This window comes from Lissotriton vulgaris, chromosome 8, assembly GCF_964263255.1.
Source record: "Lissotriton vulgaris chromosome 8, aLisVul1.2, whole genome shotgun sequence".
NCBI classification, from domain to species: Eukaryota; Metazoa; Chordata; class Amphibia; order Caudata; family Salamandridae; genus Lissotriton; species Lissotriton vulgaris.
In genome coordinates this window covers 1553336560-1553356844 of record NC_141696.1, presented here as the reverse complement: position 1 = coordinate 1553356844, position 20285 = coordinate 1553336560, and the positions used below count along the sequence as shown (strand labels likewise).

The 20285-nt window shown below is 49.0% G+C and overlaps 1 protein-coding gene across 1 annotated transcript in view; it reads left to right on the top strand.

The window, feature by feature from the left end:
• Positions 1-20285, top strand: part of LOC147700371 (uncharacterized) — a 401830-nt gene that overhangs the window by 157168 nt on the left and 224377 nt on the right. The window lies entirely within an intron of this gene.

The following is a 20285-nucleotide window of genomic DNA, read 5'->3' as shown; positions in this document are numbered from 1 at the left end:
ACCTCTGCGCACATTTTGTACCGAGGACTTTGGCCTGTTTGCACTCTGTGCCCCGCAAGCTGTGGCATGGTGAAACTGCTCGAGGTCCCCTCGTGACTCCTGTGCCTTCAACCTGGGGGTCCATTTGAGAGACAATCCTGATTTTCTTGGGCTCCCCTGGTTGCTCCAGGCCTGCCCTGGCTCCCCTTGTTGTGGAGAGTCCCCTGGTCCTTGCTGGGCCAGACAGTAACCTTTCTTGAAGTTTGTCGTGGGTTGCCGCAGACAATGTTTGTTGGTGCTCCCGCCGGACAACGACCCCATAGCACTCAACATCCTTTGTGAGACAGCTCGTACCCGGCTCCTGGTAGTCCTCGATGTCTCCTGGTCTCTGCAGCTGTAGAGTCAAGGTCCCCTTCTTCACACCTGAAGCACCCGACATCGGCGGGCATTCCTCTACCGAGCCCTTGGTCACTCCTGAGTGACCCAGACTCTGTCCCATCTGCTATCAGGTTCCTTCCATCAAGAATCTACCAGCGGATTCCACCAAACACTTTTCTTCTTTCCAGCAGTGGCATCTCTTTGAAGATTCCCATTGAGAACAACATCGTTTTCCGATGCCACTTCAGACCTATGCACCCGGCTTCCCTGGTATAGGTAACTCTGGTACTTTGGTATCCATGGGTGGGGTAGCTCTCTAACCTTCTATGTTCCAAAGAGTTTCCTCATAATCTAACGGGAAGGTCCTTTAACTTAACAATTGCAACCGAGACTCTCCTTTTGAATTGCACGTAGTCTGCAGTTGTGTTCTCAAACTGCACCTATTCTCATGGGGTCCCTACTTACTCACCTTGGGTGGTTCCCAGGGATTCTATACTCTCTAGACTCTGTCTTGACCGAAGTAGTGGTTCTTATACCACTATTTTAGTAAATGGTTTGATCTCCCCTGGAGCCCACTGTGTATTTGTGCTACTTTTAATTGTTTCTGTGCTACAGTATTGTGTGCTTTGTGCTTATCTGCGTGTAGCAGATACTGTGAGGTATTTAGGGTGTTATAATATTAAATATATATTCTTATAACTACTGTGTGGTTCTCCTTTCATTTAACCAATACAATAAGATTGCATTCTGGTAAAGCAAGCTGCTTAACATTCCTTCAAGACTAAGCCTGAAGTCTGCTCTCCACAGCTACCACTAGGATAGCTTTGTAAAGGTTATCTTTGACCTCTTAATCCCCAAAAGGGTTGTTTTGACTGGTGCAAGGTACCCACTTTAGTTAGTAGAATCATTTACCAGGCAAACTTCTCAGTTATATCCTTATAACACTGTATATGTCTCTGCAACATGGAGTGTTCACGCAAATGGACCCACTCATCGGACCTGACTGAAATATAATCCTGTATCCAAGTGAGCCAGGGTCAGAGCTCGGTGGCAACTCGCCGGTCAGTATCATTGCCCTCTTGAAGTGTGGGTGAGGTAGGCAAAGGAACATCTGCATGGGGCCTGTCTGTCTCTGTGGTGAGAACACCCCCTTGCCCCTGTCGCCAGGAAAGTCACCAAAAGGGCCCAGGTGTGTCTCTGTCTCGATTTTAAAGGCATTAATTTCCTGTAATACACTAGCTGTTCTTAACAACAGGCCGCATTGCAGCTGGTGGTTAAGCCTGGGTGTGGTACGCTTAAACCAGTTAATAGCAACCCTGCATTTATCCAAGAGTAGCAAAAATGATGGAATGTCCTTAACATAACTGAGCAGAGCATCATCAGCGTCCACGTGGGTGCATACTCATTGATCATCTCAATTGTATCAAAGACCCCACACCAGAAGACCGCAACCGCAGGACATTCCCAAGCCAAATGCAGAGAGGTGACGGTAGGTGCACCACAGTGCAGACAGCATGCTTCTTCCACCTAGCCTATCCTACGCATTTGGACAGGTGTACGGTATACTCTATGCAAATATTTGAAATGTATTAACCTGAGTCCATAGTAGAGAGGCCAGTGCACTGGGTGCAGCTGTAGCGCCACTGCCTCTTGCTGATGAGGGCTTCCAAGTCTGCAGCCCAAGCGGATTGGGCAGCAGGGACACAAATCCGAGCCTTCTCCTGCACTGCGGTATATACGTGAATTTACAAGCTTATGAGGAGAGGTGATAGCGAGCATCATCTCTAAAGCTTGAACTGTTGGTGGTGCTACAGGAAAAGTGCTGTGCATGGCGGAGGCGGCAGCAGAAAACTGATGGTAAGTAAGCACATTAAGGGGCTTGTGGGACAGGTCGCAATGAATATGTTGTTGTGAGAGGAGGTGGCCATCCGAGTAGAGATGTACAAACCTGTGGAGCTGGAGCAAATGTCAATAGCCTCCGTGTCATCCAGCATGTAAAGCGATGGGTGCCCAGCAAGTGGCACGGTCAGACCATACATTCCAGTTTCTCATGCTGTCTCAGCCTATCCCAGCCCATATAGTAAATGCTGCAGTATCCACTTCAGTTTGAGGCTGATTGGGGGTAGATTTAATGCTGCATTTAGAGGGCAGGGCGCATGCAATCGTGCTTGAGCGCTGTATGCGGATGGGATTTGGTGGAGTGCAGCCAGTAATGAGCAAACTTCAACAGTGCACAATAAACAATAAATGTATAGCTCCATGTCTGGGGTGCTCAAGCCACCCTGCTCAAAGGGGAGAGTAAGGCCTTCCCATGCAAGCCGGGGTTGTCTGCCTGTCCACACCAACATGATAATGTTGGAACGGAGGTTGTGCCGGAAGGCGGCAGTGAGTGGTGGTTGAAGATTAATGAAGAAGTACAAGAATTTAGGGAGTACCACCATTGTGGCAACTACAACTCTCCCTGCCAGGGACAGACGCAATTGCTTCCACGCCTGCACACAGTTCTCAACCCCGCGGAGATGCCAGCCAACGGTGGGGGATTTCTCCGGTGTCCGAGACGGGCACAAGCAGACCCGACATTGAGACGGGGTCGGAAAAGGCGGCCGGAGCCGCTACGGAGGAGAGCAGAGGCCTAGCCACTCCCCCGCTGCAAACAGCTACTCACCTGCGTGGAGCTGAGAGATACTACCCTCAGGAGCGGTCGGGATCACCCAGCAGTGAGACCTCACGCCAACAGCAGGTACCCAGCACCAGCGAGAAGCCCGGGTGGCACCACTGCGCAGGCCTCACCATAATCGCCGACACACAGCACAGGAGCGGCATATAACGTTTGGGGCACCGAGAACAGAGACACCCACGGAAATCCAGGGTCCCCCAGCAGAGAGGCGACAAGAACGATGCAGGCCCGGATAGAGGGGTGCCAAGCGAGATTGCCATGCCCTGGCCCCGAGACGGTGCCACCGAGGTGAGGGCGGCGCGGAAGCCAGGTTACATATTATTACTCTACAGCCCCACGCAGACCAGTTTGAAGTGCGCCACGACAAGTAATAATGAGCGGCAGGGGCCCTAGGGCGTAGGAGGCTCCCCGGCTAGAGAAATAAGCCGCGTGGACAAGACAGCGCGGACTCGGCAAAAAGGGGACACACCGCAACCTTCCACCCGAGTGTTCACCAGTCCTGGAGCCAACAGTGAGGTCACACTCAAAGATGTAATGGCGGCCTGGCAGACGATGCAATCCTCCATGGGCACAATCTCCACGGACATTTCTCTCATGTGCGCTGACCTCGCCAAAGTGTCAGACTGATTGAGAGAAGTGGAGAAAACTACGACAGGACTCTCGGCGGACGCGGCGGAACTACAGACCAAAGTGCGCAACCTGGAGCAGGATAACACCCTGCTGAAGGCCAAGCTGGATGAGGAAGAAGGTAGATCCCGACGCAATAATGTACAACTGGTTGGCATACCGGAGACGGCCGGGGGGTCGTAGAAGACATTATCCAAAACCAGCTTCAACCAAGAGGACTTTCTAGTTACTTCTCGGTGGAACGGGCCCACCGCGTGCCAGGAGGCAAACCACGCCCAGGGAATCCGCCTCGTCCGATTTTGGCACGCATTTTTAACTTTCGTGACTGTGGCGCAATATTACAAGCCGCACGGATTGCTCCACCGATCAAAATCGAGAATTCGGAAGTCACCTTCTACCTTGATTACACAGCGGCAGTAGCACAACAAAGAAGGAGCTTCACAGAGGTAAAGAAGGACTTCAGGACCAGAGAAATCAAATACTCAATGATCTTTCCAGCAAGGCTACGAGTGGAATCCGAAGGGAAGACATGGTTCTTTGAATCCCCAGGGGAAGCAAGAGACGGGCTGGAGGGCTGGCGACCGTGAAGGACTGGGTTCTTTAAGACCCAGCGGTGCCAGGGCACAACACCTGAAACCTTCGTGGGTAACCTGCTCCGGCGTACGAATGACAGAGACACGGGACACTTCCTTCGGCGTCAAAGATTCAAGGTTTATTTGCTGCAGGGAACACAGATATCACGACAAGTACAACTCGTGCAACTTGGGGAGACTGCTTCAAATTGGTTCTGTGGATCGCTCATTTTATACAGTTTTTACCCATAAGACAACATGGTACACAAAGGTTTACAACCCGGTTCCCACCATTATCCCCCAGAGGGGTCGCTTTGGTCACTTTGATACACATAAGGTCCGGAACATAAGTGCGGAAACATTTGGCGGTTCCCAACTGTAAAAACCCATCTTCCCAACATTAGTGCATTCCAATCGGCAGTAAAACAGATCGAAATAGGAACAAAGACAGGTGCAGAGGAAGACGGAGACAGTGGGGAGATCGGAAAGGGTGTAAAAGGGGAGGTATCGGGAAACACGAGATACAGGCATCAAAGGGACGTGCCTAATGAGATGCACGGCTGAGACAATAAACCGGCACGGCGAGATGGGCCTCGAGCGGGGCCATCTGCCTTACAGTATCATCCCCCTCGTCGTAAAGATACTTACAAAGGACATGTGTCTTCCGCAAATATCTTGGGAGTCCCAGGGTCGCGAAGCGGACAGCGTCCGTTCGCTGGCTACTTGAGGGCAAGAGACAAAATGGATGCCGTATCTAAGATGGAACCCGTGGGTACAGATGAAAAACCCACATAACAAACAAACGGTTTAAGTTAGCACAGCGAAACTGCGCACACTTACTAAACTCGTCATTTGCGGTTCATAGATACCAGACTCGACCATATTCGTGCGAGTTAAAAACACCACTTACAATTGTCACGGAACCTCAGACGCTCCTTTTGCCCTCATGTAGGCAAGCACTAGTCGGAATCATATTCGATATTCATCAGACCATCGAGATGTTGCTGTAGCATAGCTCTGTCCAACCGAGTCCCCTTGGTAACAGGTGGCTGTCTCATACACGTTGTAGCACAGAGGCCACATAAGGCAGGACCGCACTGCACACAAAGGCAACACGTGAACAGGAACACCACAACCACTCCGATGATCATCAGAATCTTCCAACCCCAAGTCGACATCAAGCCCCAAAACCACCCAAGTAGCGTCCAATCCCCTACATCCACGTGTATGGATTCGGAGATCTTATGCAACTTCGAGATGGCTTGATAGACAGTCGGAGCGTTATCAGGAATGAAAATGCAGCAGCTCGAATGGATCACCTTACATACCCCACCTCGATCTGCTAAAATGACATCTAAAATCATACGGTTTTGTAACGTCATAAGCCTATCCGCCTGAAGTTCTGTGGTGATATTACCAAGGGCACTGGCAGTAATATTAGCTGTCGATTCTACCACTCGAGTCAACTGTCTCAGGTTCCTACTATTAACCATAGGTCCCCAAAACGGGAGGAAACCCTTGAAAAAGTCTCCTGCCTCTTGACCGGCAGTATCCTCTTCGCTAATTACGCCTCGCACAACTCTAGTCTTATGATAATCGGCATCTACAGTGAACGTCGGAGGCAACAGATTTGCAATGAAGCATGAGCCCATGAAGTCAGCGGGCAACCATGCGTATGCACGATCATGACAGATAAAGTAGGTACCCTTGGCGGCCAGGAACACAGGGGACGAGAACATCGGCAGAATGTAATTTTCAGTGCAAGCACTCGCTCCAAGTCGGGCTTGCGATCTTCGGCCACGACCCATGAGACAATAATTACCAATGTGGGGTACGACCCATATCGGAGGCGAGCTTTTAAGCTGCTTTTCACTGGTGAACACACTATATTCGCCTCGACTTAGGACCCTATAGGCTTGTACCTCTTCTTCGGGAATAAGCGAAGGATCATAGATATCGCTATCTAGGTCCTCTATTGCTATCGACAAAGGTTTTTGATACGAGGTAGGACCAGAGTAGGGGGAACGTGGTTCTCGAATGGGGTGGAAACCCAGTGCGCTTCGAAACATTGTCTGAAATGCTCGAGCAGACCCTTGGGAACTATACGGTAACACCAGATATGGAATTCCCTTATCCGTAGTATGTGGCATCAACCCACACACCCAACAATTAGTAGTGTTAACCACTAACTGATGCTGATGTAGGAGCTGAATAAAGGAATTATTGCGGAATTCTGCACGTCTAACCTGTTCGTGTTCGGGTAGGATATGAAAGGAATGGGGAGAAGCAGTGGAGATAAGTTTAGGGTCAGGGGTAGGAGTAGGTGTAGCAGAAAGTAAGAAGTGAGACATCGTGTAATACACCCCACCCGCCAAAAATGCAGAAGCAGTCAAAAACAATACGAAGAGTTGGAATATAAAACATTTGGTACGACTGAGTTGCTGCAGCTTGAATCTATGAGCCTGAGCTCCTTCCAAATCGTTCAGCTTCGAGAATGCCATCCCCTACGACCGTCCGCAACGTTTCTTGACGCACTTCGTTCTGTGTAGCAATAGTCAATCCCTAGGAGTTCCCAGGAACCGACGGCCTTTAACCTAGTGTCAAGTCCTACTATCCAGAAGGAAGTACGCGCGCGGCCCTACGGCCTTCAATGCACAATATATATGTATGCAAAACAATATCTCTCAGCTGTGGAAGCAAAAAAAATGTAAGGAACGAAGCTCAATGTATATGTACAAGATAATCACAATAATATGAATGTTCAAAACTGATCACGGAAAACGGGATAATGCAGTTGTCAATACAGCAAAGCAGGATCTTTTATTAGTCTTTAGTGCTAGATCGCAAAAAGTATCGGGTTTTCCCAGGACGTGTCTGTTCGTCAAACAAAGGATCCGTTGAAGGGACAGCGTCCTGTTGATCAGCTGAATGTTTCGTTCTTGAGTCCTTTGCTGACAATTGTTCAACAGTGTCTCTCTGCTGCACTGAGGATTCTCCGACAGGTTGTGCGTCGCTAAAAGGTACAAACGCCGGCAATCCTTCGGTTTCAGTTGATGCAATGCCTTTCCTCACCCACGAGTCTGCTGGCAACGGGATAGGGACTTTCTTTGTGTGGGTGGCGTGCACCCAATTCTTCCGCCCCTCAAGACGAACTGCAGTTCTCGTGGCAAGGAGGACCTGGTAGGGTCCGGTGAACCTCGGGTCCAAGTTGTTCTTGCGCGAAAAGTTCCGCGTCACCACCCAATCTCCGGGCTGGAGCTGGTGGCCTGGACCCTCCGTCTGCGTCGGCAATGCTTCGTGAACCTGTTGGTGAATTAACCTCAGTTTAGCAGTCAAGTCATGAAGATAATCGATCAACATTGGATATTCAAGATCACAGAAAATACCTGGCCTAGGAACCCCCCACACATTCGCAGGACGACCGAACACTATTTCATAGGGACTAAGCCCTACTCGGGAGTGTACAGTCGCCCTAGTTGACAGTAATGCTAAAGGTAAAGCGTCAGGCCACGAGAGACCAGTCGTAGCCTGAATCTTCGCTAGCTTTAGTTTAAGGGTGCCGTTATACCCTTCAACCAAACCAGCTGACTGGGGATGATTGGCGCTGTGGAATTTCTGATTAATTCCAAGGCCCTTACACACACTCTTCATCACACTACCCACAAACTCACTTCCGTTATTTGACCACACGACTCTAGGCATTCCATACCGAGGAAAGTATTCCTTCAGTAGGATTTTCGCAGTAGACAAAGCAGTATTGTCTTTGAGAGGATAAGCCTCGATCCATCGGGAGAATGCGCAAACCACAACTAAAACGTATTTCAGGTTATTGCATCGCTCCATATGGATGAAGTCCAATTGGATCACCTCAAAGGGACATGAAGGGGGAGCAAAACTGCCAGGAGGAGTTGGGGTTCCTTTGCCAGGATTGTACATCATGCACACCATACAATTCTTCACCAGACGTTCAGCACATTTCGTGATACCATCATTCTTCCATACAGGAGACAACAACTTACAAATACCTTTCGCGCTAATATGTGCTAACCCATGCGCCATTGTCACAACGGCCAGCACATACGCATCCGGTAACATCCATCTTTTCTGATCAGACAAATCAATCCAACAACCATTCGCATCCAACTTTCCCGTACTTTCTTTCCACTTCGTCTTTTCAGTCTCGGTGGCCTCATTCTGAATTGCCTTTACACTCTCAATAGTGTCCTCACACATGCTCGATTCTGTCGGCCACCTAACCGAACTCGTCACATACATTCGAGTGCTAAGGTTCCGGGCAGTCTCCTTAGCAGTCTCATCCGCAAACGCATTACCACGACCAACATCATCCGTCACCTTACGATGCGCACTACATTTAACAATCGCTACTTGTTTAGGCAACGGCAGTGCATCCAAAAGATCATTCACAAGCTGGCCATGCTGAATTTTCGTACCATGCGACGTCAAGAAACCTCTCTCTCTCCACAATCGTCCAAAACTATGCGCGACGCCAAATGCATATTGGCTGTCGGTAAACACATTCACACGTCTCCCTTTCGCTAACACACACGCTCTAGTGAGAGCGATCAGCTCTGCAGCTTGGGCAGAATTCTGATTTAATCTTGCAGTCTCAACAACAGTATTCAACGTTACAACAGCATAAGCAGTAGTCACATCGCCATTCGGCAATTTAAAACATGACCCATCCACATATAATGTACCATCCGGATCTTCCAATGGGGTGTTTTTAAGGTCCACTCGACCTTTTGTTTCTTCTTCAGTCCTCAAGTAACAATCATGCTCTGCTACTTCATCTGACTCTGTGCTAATTGGTAACAAAGTTGCCGGGTTCAGAACATTACAACGTTTTATTTGAATGTGGCTTGCCAACAGCGTCAACTCGTAACCAGACAACCTCGCACTCGTCAAGTGCTGAGTTTTCGTCCGATTCAAAAGAGTATCGACTGCATGCGGAACCATCACCGTAAGCATATTATCCATGACCAATCCTGCTGATTGTCGGATGGAGACCGCGGCTGCCGCTGTTGCTCTCAAACAACTCGGCAATGCTCTAGCTACCGGGTCCAAGGTCGAGGAAAAATATGCACATGGACGTTGCTTACCACCAAAAGGTTGCGTTAAGACACTCAAAGCACAACCTTCTCTCTCGTGAACATATAATGTAAACGGCTTGCTATAGTCAGGGGTACCTAACACAGGAGCCGAACATAATGAATCACGCAGTTCAGAAAAACTTTTCTGACATTCTTCCGTCCATGGCAAAGGAGTCGAAACATCCTTGCACGTAAGAGCCACTAATGGTTTCGCTAGCAATGAAAAATTTGGAATCCATTGCCTGCAGTACGACGTGATACCTAGAAAGGCACGCACATCTCTTTGGGTTGTTGGCACAGCCATTTGCGCAATTGCTGCAATTCTCTCTGGGGTCAACCTCCTTCCCTCCTTTGATAATAAGTGACCTAGATAGGTTACTTCTTGACAACAATATTGGAGTTTAGAAGGGGACACCTTATGATTCAACTCACAGAGATGTTGCAGCAACGACACCGTAGCAATTTTGCAAATGTCCTGAGTATCAGCAGCCACCAATAAGTCGTCGACGTATTGGATTAAGGCTGCACCGACCGGCAACCTAAACGCATCCAGTTGACCCTTCAAGGCTTGACTGTAAATCGATGGACTTTCACAGTAGCCCTGAGGAGCGCGTTTGAACCGGAAACTGCGTCCACCGAGAGAGAAACCGAAAAGGTCTCTGCTCTCCTCGGCAATCGGGATGCTGAAAAACGCATTTTTCAAGTCAATCACCGAAAACCACGATGCAGAGGCTGGAATCAGAGTCAGTAGCGCCGTGATGTCAGGCACAACAGGGAATTGAGGAACCACAATTTTATTCACCTCCCGTAAATCGATAACAAAGCGATAAACAGGCGGTTTCGAAGGATCAGTACGTTTTAGAATGGGCAGTACAGGGCTGTTGCACACGTTTCCCCGAGTCTCTTCAATAACATCTTTCTCGATTAAATCATAGATGATCGCTAATAGTGCTCATTCACCATCAAGGGAGATACGATATTGGGGAATACGTGGCAACCGCACATTAGATTTCAACTGAACAACATAAGGGGAGATGTCAAGCAGGCCCACGTCATTGGGACCTGTTGCCCACAAAGACGCAGGAAGAGAATTCAATTCCGGTGGAAGCTTGTCGAGAGACAAGTACATGGGAGAGACAACCCTCTCTCCCAACGTAAGCTTTACACCCGCAGGAGAACAATACAAAGTTGCATACAAACGTTTAAGCAAATCCAGGCCCAAAAGATTTTCACCACAACCCGTGGTTAAAATCAGCGGAGCTCGGAGCTCACGAGGCCCAATTTTAAGGGGCAATGGGCACGAAACTGGATTGCTAACAGGGGCGCCAGAGAATCCAACGGAAAAATTGGTTAAGCCAGACAAAGGTGCGCCAGGGAGTTTCGAATGCTTAATGGAACTTTTCGCTGCACCAGTGTCCAACAGAAAAGGCTCAACGACGCCCGATGTAGCAACTGCGACGTAAGGCCCTCTCTGATCAACCGGAACTGATACCACTCCCTCTCCTTGTCTTTGGCTATCCTAGTAATTACTGTTGTCAGTTCCCTGATCGACGTAATAATCGTCTACATTGTACTGCGCAGATCGTCCTTGCGACGATCCACGTTGATCAAAACAATTATCGGAATTCGATGAGTTATCTGAACGATCGTTCTGAGCACCACGACCTCTACCACGTGGTGCCTGCTGCGAACCACCACGACCTCCTCTAGATGAGTTACCACTATTACGTTCGTTTAGAACAGGACAATTGAATTTAATGTGACCCTCTTGTCTACAATAAGCACATTGATTGTATCCTAACGAGGATCTTTGGGAAGAGGAGTCATTACGAGTTTGGGATCTGTTCGATTGCGGCTGCGATCTATTTTGTTGCGAATTATTCTGATTCGAACGTGGAGGATACGCTTGCTGAAGCAGCACTTTAGTTTTTAGCTCTTTCGTCTTTTTATCAGCACGGTCGCTCTCCTCTTTCTCTCTATTCTCATAATATTGTGCCGTAGCCAATATCTGAGCTGAGGTAGAAACGGCCCATGCACTTTCCGAATTCTTTAGTTTATTGCTCAAATCGGGCAATAAGTTCGAAACAAATTTATCCACGAACAACCTTTGACCACCCTCAGTGCTCATATCCTGACCACTATGGTCGATGAATGCCTCCTCGAACCTCGTAAAGAAGTCGGAAACACTCTCGTCCTTTTTCTGCTTACAAGCTGACAATTTGTCCCAATTTACCCTCATAGCTGGCATAAGAGTTTTCATTAATGTTATGATTCTTTGAGGAAGATCAAGAATCAGCTGATCGGGTTTAGTAGCAGCCGTTTGTCCGGCATCCGCCGCTACAATGGCAGCCCAAGCACCACCTAATTCATTCGGATGGTTTTCATGCCGAATCTTAGCCCATACCGGTTGCGGTACGACATTGCCGAACAACATATCGATATCGGCAAGATTCATTACCGTAGCATCTACAAGCTGCGATAATTCCTTGTAATACCCTGTAGGATTCTTGCGTGGGTCAGGCAAAGATTGCTTCACCTGCAATACTTCCGAGCGTTTCCATGGGAGATGTATCCATACTCTCTGGAAAAACGGCAGAATCGGGGGGTTAGCTGCAGGATTACCTGGCATCCAAACTGGCGGAACTTCACGCATAGGGAACTGACCAGACTCATCTGGCTGTCTTTCGACATCCTCAACAAATAAGGCTTGAGGTATAGGAGTGGGACGAAAGGATAACAATCGCTCAACAGCACGTCGAACATTGGTATCCACTATCAGTCCAGCCGAGAACTGAAGCTGTAAATCAGACAACGCGGTCAGCACCTCGTCAGGTGCGTCGGCCGATATCTGATCACGAAGGACCTTGCACATTTCCTCGAACACAAATCTCTGGGTTGGTATATTGAACTGACAAAATGTGTCGAGTACAATACGTGGTGGATTTCTAAGGGGGTGCGTCATCCAACCCATCGCCATATTATATAGCGAAGCACGTTCCCTATTACCAGGAAGCTGACTACGTCTCTGAGGACCATCTGAACCAGCGGACCCAAGAACAGGTCCGAGCGAATGAAAGAAGCTAGCCGCAAGAGGAGAAATACGACTACGAGTAGAGGGAGAAGTATAGGACACAGGACTAATAAGTGAAGGAGTAGAAACAGAAACAACAGCAGGGGTTAACAGAGCAGGAGCAGTAGCGTGAGCAGGAGTATGTGGAAGCGGAGGAGCAGTAGGGATAGCAACAGATGAAAGAGCAGGAACAGTCGGAAGAACGGGTGCAGGTTGAGGAAAAGGCAAAGGAAGAATAGGTGCAGGAACAGGTACAGGGGGAATCACAGGGGCTGTGGTACCCTGTACGTACGGAGGTGGCGATTTCATAAGATAAGACATTAATGGATCCTCAACTGCCTCATCCTTCTTTTCCGACTCCGTAGGCAAAGCAGGATAGCATTTATCTATAGTCATACGCTGTAATCTGTCAAACACTTCCTTTTCCCTAACCTCCTTATCATGCTGAAACTGCTCTGCTTTCTTTACAATGGTACCAGCACTATCTCTCTGATTTCGCTTAGTCTGTCTGATTTCCTTCTGTCGGGCTTCTTTACGCCACAACCGAAAGGCATCAAACATGGCCGGCCTTGACTTTTTCGCGAACAATTTAACCTCTAGATTATCTAAGATCGGGGCCTCGAAGCTACCATGTGGTGGCCAGCGAAGGTCACCGTCCTTCTTCGTGTATTTAATCCAGTAATCATTAAAAGTAATCGGGCCTAGCCCATGTTTACTATACAGTTCATAAGTGGGAGTTCCAACCGGAGGTATCGGACACGAGTCCTCCAGTCGGGAATCCGTACCACAAGGTCTGAAACAACTAAACAAAGTACTGCGACCAGGCATCTTGCACACTAGTCGAGTTTCACAAACTTCAAGGGTTACGGGATTTACCAAGTCCCAGCAAAGAACAAAACCCTCGGTTTTTGGCGGCTGCAGTCGTCAAACAACACAACAAAGTACCAAGAACTACAAATGCAATGGAACCATGCAACCACTAAGTAACCACAACCAAGAACTCTGGGAGCGACCCACAAATACTTAACTCAAAGATCGATGGCGTCTCCAGGAAGGTCCGTCAATCGTCTCGCTATACCAAGGTCTACGCCAGGCGCCAAAACAGGTCTACAGTCAGGGCAGCAGTCCGTCGCAGCCGTCAGGAGGCGGGAATCTTCGCGGGAAAAGTCGTCGGGCCACTTGTTTCGACAACAGGATCGATGAAGCGGAGTGCACCTTCCCTCGGAGATTTCACACGAAGTTCCTCACGATCGTCGGGCTTGGACCGGTACCACTGATGCAGCCCCACGTTGGGCGCCAACTGAAGGACTGGGTTCTTTAAGACCCAGCGGTGCCAGGGCACAACACCTGAAACCTTCGTGGGTAACCTGCTCCGGCGTACGAATGACAGAGACACGGGACACTTCCTTCGGCGTCAAAGATTCAAGGTTTATTTGCTGCAGGGAACACAGATATCACGACAAGTACAACTCGTGCAACTTGGGGAGACTGCTTCAAATTGGTTCTGTGGATCGCTCCTTTTATACAGTTTTTACCCATAAGACAACATGGTACACAAAGGTTTACAACCCGGTTCCCACCATTATCCCCCAGAGGGGTCGCTTTGGTCACTTTGATACACATAAGGTCCGGAACATAAGTGCGGAAACATTTGGCGGTTCCCAACTGTAAAAACCCATCTTCCCAACATTAGTGCATTCCAATCGGCAGTAAAACAGATCGAAATAGGAACAAAGACAGGTGCAGAGGAAGACGGAGACAGTGGGGAGATCGGAAAGGGTGTAAAAGGGGAGGTATCGGGAAACACGAGATACAGGCATCAAAGGGACGTGCCTAATGAGATGCACGGCTGAGACAATAAACCGGCACGGCGAGATGGGCCTCGAGCGGGGCCATCTGCCTTACAGTATCATCCCCCTCGTCGTAAAGATACTTACAAAGGACATGTGTCTTCCGCAAATATCTTGGGAGTCCCAGGGTCGCGAAGCGGACAGCGTCCGTTCGCTGGCTACTTGAGGGCAAGAGACAAAATGGATGCCGTATCTAAGATGGAACCCGTGGGTACAGATGAAAAACCCACATAACAAACAAACGGTTTAAGTTAGCACAGCGAAACTGCGCACACTTACTAAACTCGTCATTTGCGGTTCATAGATACCAGACTCGACCATATTCGTGCGAGTTAAAAAGACCACTTACAATTGTCACGGAACCTCAACCGGCACGTGGACCCAGGAATCAAGGTAACGCACACAACAATCTGGATGACGAAAGGCAACACACGGAGGATGGACTTTGAGGGATGTGCATCAAAGTTGATTGCATCACAGACAATGGATTAAAGTTTCAACCGCATCCCAGAGGCACTGTTCTGTAATGTGGACGCGGCCCATAAGAAGGCGCTACTGAGGGTGGCAGGGGGAAACGCTGAACATGGAATCACCGCAGCGTACGGCAGACACTGCCGGAAAGAAAATGAGGACTGCAGCAGGCAGGAGCTATCAAACCTAAGCAATACTGTCGGGACTAATTCCTATAGGGGGCTTCGCAAGGGTCACCGAGGTCTCACCCTCACATGTTATGCAGGTTACAGGGGATTATAAGCGCTCTGCTCAGTTGGGGAGGTGGACGATTTTGGATCCGCCGGGCAGGGAGGCAGGGTGTGGGGGAAGGGGTTTTATGCAATGTAAAGTTTGTAGGGTTTTGTTTAAAGGTTGAAGTTACACAGTCTCTCCTCAGAACAACACTTGCATCAACACGGGCACTAGATGCGTAAACAGGGAAGATGTTTACTGACTATGAAGGGCTTACGTGTAGACGGAGCGCCCTTGGGCCGATGGTGATGAACAACGCGGCCACATGGCTACATCCACCCCATACACGCTATGTTAAGAAGCGAAGTACCCGGTCATAGCTCCCAGACACCACGAATGGTCACCCCTCCCCTGACTGTCATCTCATGGAACGTGAACGGGTTCGGCCACAAAATTAAAAGGGGACTGGTCCTGCAATATCTAAAGAGGAAGGCCCCCACGGTGGTACTGCTTCAGGAAATGCATTTGACAGGAATGGCCTGTAAGGCACCGAACCGATGGGGGTTCAAAATGTACGCGCATGCGGAGTTCTCATCAGGATCCAGGGGGGTTGGTATCCTAATTCATAGAAGCTCTCCGCTGGTGATCACGAAAACTTGGACGGATGACCAGAGGCGATTCTCCGCACTTACTTGTCAATGGGATGGGCACATTTACAATATGATCTCAATGTATATCCCCCTGACATTTCACCAGACAGCTTTCCACGATCTTGGAAAACTCTTACTGGACTTACCTGAGGGCAAACGGATCATAGGGGGGGGACCTCAACGCAGTATGTGACGCGGCCATCGACCGTAAACCACCCAGAGAGGAAAATAGATCCAATCAGGCCCCTAGGGAATTTCTTGACGCCATGGGACTGACTGACATGTGGAGACTCAAGCACCCCACCGAGCACCAATACACCTTTTACTCTGGGGCGCATAACAGTCTATCCCGCATAGATTATATACTGACATTAGCGATAGCCCCTGAGAAAGTCACGGTGATTGAGCACTTACCGAGAGTGATCTCAGACCACTCCCCAATACAACTTACCTACACTACACAGCTCCCTAAAAGGCAGAGAATCTACCCTCTATATCCTGGCTACCTACTGAACTGTAAAATTGCTAAGGCCCTAGTAACACCCACTGACCACTAATTTGCCGAAAATACATCGACAGTAGATTCACCATGCACAATCTGGGAGACATACAAATCAGTCATCAGGGGACAAACAATCTCGACTATTACCCAACACAAGCGGGAACATAGACGAACCATTGAGTCCTTAGAAGCGGCAGCGCAGCAGGCGGAAAGAGCTCACGCCATGAACCCCAACGAGGCCACAGCACAGCCCCTGGCATTAGCAGCTCAGGAATTTAGAGCCTATGCAGCGGATATGGCAAATGCTAGGCACTCAGACACCCTGTACAAGGTATAGGAACTTGGAGACAAGACAGGGAAAATGCTCGCATGGCTAGAAAAGAAGGAAAGGGCGGATAGATGGATTGCCCAGCTGACACTGGGGGTCGGTACTCTTACGACAGATCCCCAACTGATAGTGGAGGAGTTGGCAACCTACTATGAAAAGGTATACACACCACGAGTTACAGCGACAGAAAAGGAGTGCATGGAGTTTTTAAATGACATATCACTGACCACTCTATCGCTAGAGGACATGGAAAAACTTGAAGCCGACTTATCGGCAGAGGAGGTGGGAAAAGGGCTAGCGGCGCTCCATACAGGCAAAGCGATGGGACCCAATGGTCTACCGGTGGAGCTATACAAAAAGGTAGCAAAGTAAGATCACCCCCTATCTGTTAAACATGTACACTGACTGCCAAACATAGGGGACGCTACCCAGGGATCAAAGATTGGCTACCATTGTGACGATAAACAAACCTGGTATGCCTCCGAAACAGCACTCTTCATATCGACCGGTATCCCTAATAAACGCAGAAGCAAAGATATTGGCAAAAACACTAGCGACATGGATAAGCACTACACCGTTGCTCCGAGGGCTGACATGAGAGGCGGATTGGGAAGACCGAATCTCCCTTTAAGCGGATGACGTGCTGATATATCTGACGTCCCCGACAGAATCCCTGGTGGTCCTCTTAGATATCCTCACAGCGTATAGAGAGAAATTAGGCTATACTATAAATTGGTCAAAATCACTGCTCTATTTACTGCACAGCTCAGTACCAACGCTTCCCCCAGATTGTCCCTTGCAAATTGAGACCATTGGATTTAGGTACTTGGGAATCTATGTCACCCCCCAGGTTACTGTATTTATAGAAGAAAACCTGATGAAACCCCTACAGAGATTGAAATCAGACGTTTCACACTGGCGATCCCTCCCGCTGACACTGTTGGGAAGGGCAGCACTTTTTAAAAAGGTTGCACTCCTTAGGTTCCTATATGCATCCAAAATACCCCTTTCCCGGTCCCTCCCTCGTATTTTAAGGCCATCAATGCAGAAATCTCCTCCTTGCTAGCATAGCACAATCTAAATTGATACGCAGTTGGTATGACGGGGAATAGCCTTACCAAGCGTCAAGTTGTATTACTGGGCTGCACAACTAGCGATCATCAATCAATGGCTTCACGCCCCACACGACGACCCAGCATACCGATTAGACAGGAACGTGTTGCCGTGGCCCACACGATCAAAATTCGGCACACTGCACAGAGAGCTCTGGGATGGGAGGGAGTGCTTACACTGGTCACTCCACTCTGGGAGACACACCGCCTGGGCACCCTGGCAAACACTAAAGGGTTCAAACAATGGGACCTAATAGGCATCACAAGCATTGGCGATCTGTGGGTAAGAGGGGAGATCATTCAGTTTACAGTTCTCCAAGAGAAGTATGGACTGGCAGACTCAGAGCTATACCGCTATATCCAAATCAGGCATGCACTCCCAAGCGGCATCCCCCCAGGCACTAAACTAGCTGACGCTTCGCCCCTTGAGGATAGACTCCTCACAGACCACATGGACAAAAAAGCATATCACAGACATATCGTAAATTAATAAATAATCTCCCGGATCCTACGGTAGAATTGCGTATCAAATGGGAGGTGGAACTGGGAGACATAGAGGACTCAGACTGGATGGACGTGCTGGCGTCGGCCAGGGAGGCAGCGATCCTGTCTCGCTTAAAACTAGTACAGCTCAAAGTACTGCATCGTACATATTACCCCCGCACCACGATACACAAACTCGGACACGCACCCGACCCACTCTGCCTTAGGGGATGCGGACAAATTGGAACATAGTTTCATATAATATGGGAATGTCCAAAGATACAATCCTATTGAGAGCAAGTTTTAAATGAGATCTCAGAAGTGGGTGGGGTGGAGATCCAGAAAGACCCTAAGTGCTGCCTCTTGAATATATGGCAACCGACTGACCTGAACATGGGACTGAAAGCATGGGCAACGCTGGGGATGGCGACGGCGAAGCACAATATAGCAAGGAACTGGGGATCTGGGGTGATACCCACGCAGTTACAATGGGAGAATGATATGGACACAGCTATTGTAGCTGAAAAAGCAGTTTACACCCATCGGGGATGCCCCAAAAAATGGACGAGAATATGGGGGAAATGGAATGAATCCTGGGGGAATATTTGTGAAACACCTACTACGTCATTGACCCCTGAAAGTAGCCCTTGACCTGAGGGGAGACCTTCTACTAAGTCTATAACCGGTCAATACGGGGTGGGGATGGGGTGAAATGAGTGAGGGATGTATTTACTAAGGCAATAGAGATTGAAGTGTATTCAGCAACCTTGTTATGTGTGCAGTGTCCAAAGATTGTATTGTATGATTGCAAATGGAGACCACTGTAGTTAAATGATGTATGTAAACTCCTGTCAATGAAATGAAAATAACAAAAAGTTTAATCAGGTTGCAGATGAACAGTGTGATGTCGTCTGCATACATGGATACTAGAATTCTCCGAGAGGAGAATGCAAGCCCGCAGTGAGAATGGTGCCGCCGCAACCTGGTAGAAAAGAGGTCCATCCGGACGGTAAATAGGGCATCCTTATCTGGTTCCCCTAGACAACACAAAGGGAGAAGTGACCCCCCCATTTACTCACAGGCAGGCGGTAGGATGCATACATAGTAGTTTAATCAGGCGTAAGAAGTTATCACTAAGGCCTATGCAGGTAAATAGAATGAAAGAGATAAGGCTGCTCTAAAGTGTCAAATGCATTGGCGGCTCGAACAATACCGCCAACATGTCAAACTGGGGATCAACGGTATAGAAAAGAGCAGAGGTTGTGAGTTGTTGATCCGTTACGGATGAAGCCGGATTGATCTTGTTAAATGTTAAAAAGATTTCTAAAGCGCATGGCTGCCCGGGAGCGTCCCAGCGCTGACAGAAGATCAGGCGAGAGCGGGAGAGGAAAGTTACGGGAACAGCCAAGTCTTTAGAAGCTTCCGGAAAGGCAAGAGATTGGGTTGGACACGGAGGTCAGGAGGGAGTGTGTTCCACAATTTGGATGCGTTGTAGGAAAAGCGCCGGCCTCCGGAGCACGCTTTCTTGATCCTGGGTGTCAGGGTTAAGTGGGCATTGGAGGATCGAAGGGTTCTAGAGGTGGTGTATGGGACGATGAGGTCCTTATGAATAGGGGGAGCTTTTCCGTGGAGGATTTTGTGGGTAAGGCATAGGGCCTTGAACTGCACCCTTTGCAGAACGGGCAACCAGTGCAGTGCTCTGATGGCTGGTTTAGCCGTGCAACGGTTCTTGGTGTCAGTAAGAATCCGGGCGGCAGCGTTTTGCACAACCTGGAGCTTTGCTGTCACTTTCTTCGGAGCGCCAAGATACAGGGCGTTTCTGTAATCCAGTCTGGACAGAATGAGGCCCTGTATGAGGAGCTTTCTTGACTGAAAAGGGAGCAGGGGGAGTATCTTGCGAGCGGTGCGTAATAGACCACAGCAGACTCCTGCCGTTTTCCTTGCTTGGGTGTTTAAAGTGAGGTTTTGATCAAGCCAGATCCCCAGGCTTTTGATGTCTGCTTTGGGGGTTGGGAGCGGGCCCATGCACGGGGGCCACAGGGACTCCGGAAGGAAGTGAGACTGGTTGCCCATCACCAGTATCTCCGTTTTATCGCTGTTGAGTTTCAAATGGGACGTGTCCATCCAGCTGACTATATCCCCCAGACAGAAGTACAAATCAGTGGTAGGATTTTCCTGTTGACTGAGGGAGACAACCAGCTGGGTGTCATCCGCGTAGGTCAGAAGTTTAATTCCGTGCGGGGTGACAATTTTTTCAAGGGG